This window comes from Diachasma alloeum, unplaced genomic scaffold (assembly GCF_001412515.2).
Source record: "Diachasma alloeum isolate Michigan unplaced genomic scaffold, Dall2.0 Dall_scaffold_00319, whole genome shotgun sequence".
NCBI lineage: Eukaryota > Metazoa > Arthropoda > Insecta > Hymenoptera > Braconidae > Diachasma > Diachasma alloeum.
Genome location: NW_021680458.1, coordinates 14076 through 16155, shown reverse-complemented (window position 1 = coordinate 16155; position 2080 = coordinate 14076). Strand labels below are relative to the sequence as shown.

Here is a 2080-nt window from a genome sequence, read left to right as displayed (position 1 = left end):
TAAATCCTGTTGACGACATAAGAAATGATTTGAAATTTGAGTTGGCTTCGGAATAAAGTTTGGAGATGACTTTGAAAACTGCATAGTACGCTTAATTCGAGAAATTGATTCCGAATTTTTGCAATCTGTTGATGATAATATCGGTTTGGTAGGAATGTATTGATCACTTCTAGCATCGTCGTGTTTCGCAGTGATTTCAGAAGTGAAACGAGTAGAGTGCGATTCGAATTGCAGTAAACTCTCATTCGAATTCACAGAATTGTAGCTGGTTTGTTCAACAAAATTCTGAGAAGGATTCGGATACATATCTGCAGATGCAATGTTAGGTATAATTCTATCTTTGTGTCTTTTATTCGGCTTCGATGATGTATTCAACGCTCGTTTCGACATCTTGAATGGGTAAAAATCTTCCTTCGATCGGCAAGTATTTGCTAAAACGTACGCAGTAAACAATTATGCTATGGTAATTGAAGGATATTCAATGATGAATTAATTTATTTTGCAAATTTACTCTTTATTATGATGAGATTAAAAATGTCTAAATGAAGATTTATAAATTTTTCGATTTCCATACAAATTTTCCTTCTGAACTTGTGAAAAAAAAAAAAAACTTATGATTGACGTTTAGTGTCTTATTTCTATTATTTCTTTTTTCTATAAGTCTTTAGTCTCGCATTCACTGTGCGTCTAAATATTCTGATATCTGTGAAGTCTGAACAACATTTATGATCTCAAATCTTTAAAGTCTGAAATATCTTTATTGTCTGATAAAGTCTTTTTATTTCTACAATTTCTGATTTTTCTCCTTGTTGGATTGTTGACACACGAGTTCGCAAATGTTCCACCTCAATCGACCTGAAATGAAGATGGTTGTCAATTACAACATTAGGAAAATACTAACGAATGATTTTGTAAATCATCAATGATAATATTTTCTAATTACCTCTTGTTTCGTATTTTTTATCTCCTCAAGATAATCCTTCCTTCGCGTAAATTCCTCGTGCCTCGTGCCTCAGTGATGTTGAATTCGTTATGATGAAAATCTGCAAATTTATCATCAGTGAGTGAATTTACCAATTTGTGAGATTACATTCACAGTAAATGTGTAATAATCATTCAATTATGGAGGACACATACAATACGCAAGCACATGTGGATATTCTGTAATCAAAGAATTCTCAAACACAGTCGAGTCGTAACTCTCAATTTAATTTTAGAATGACAATGTCATCCTAAAGTTGCGAGAATGAAGAAACATTTGGAAAGATTGTTATTTCATTATGATGGAAAGTCGTGTCGGTTAGTTGTAATATAACGTATCAGAATCTAACATTATTCAATGAAAAGTTATACGTCTGTTGTTTTCAAAAATTATTCGTATGAATATTATCGACGTTTGCTTTATATTTTTTGTTCTACCTACCTCAATTCGATCAATGCAGAATCGTGCAGCTTAAATAATGCCAGACCAGCAACTTGCCGATGTATCGCTGTTTGGAGGTTAATGATGAGTTCAGCATCTTGAATAGCGCCAGGATTTCGTACTTCTTCGCCAACGTTCGGTAAATCATGGCGGGCACTTCGAAAATTTTGAACAGTTTTGTACACAATGATCACTACTCGACCATTTATGTTCACAAAATTAGTAGAATGTGAAGTCCCGGGTACCAGGCTGGTTTATAATAACATCGAAACACAAACGATACAACGGTACATCATGTTGTACCTTTTATTAACTCCCTAATCTGTTGCGTAGGTATTGAAATGATTCCGAAATTCAATAGTCGAATTTTCATGATTTCACTTTTCTTCAAGTTGGATCATTTGAAACATTTTTAGAAGACATGACGATTACTCTTTCACAAATGATGCAATTGGATTTTTGTTATAATCCGTGCGTATTTATGTAACTGAGAACTGAGTAGTTTGTAAAAACGATTGTCTCAGCGGTTTTTCAGTCATTCTTCAAAAATATGTGAAAAAACGTCGGAAATTCAGTTTTTTTTTGTCAAATTTGATTATTTTTAGTTTTGCTGTAGTGCCAAAATCTAGGTAAATTGTTCAAAATACAAATAAAGAG

At 32.9% G+C, this 2080-nt stretch overlaps 1 long non-coding RNA gene across 1 annotated transcript; it reads right to left on the bottom strand.

The window, feature by feature from the left end:
• Positions 1 to 738: 738 nt before the first annotated feature.
• Positions 739 to 1500, bottom strand: LOC107040127. The gene is made up of 3 exons (XR_001460997.1): positions 1424 to 1500; positions 944 to 1043; positions 739 to 855 (listed from the first exon to the last, which is right to left on the bottom strand). It is a non-coding gene; the product is annotated as an uncharacterized LOC107040127 (long non-coding RNA).
• Between the last annotated feature and the right edge of the window lie 580 nt (positions 1501 to 2080).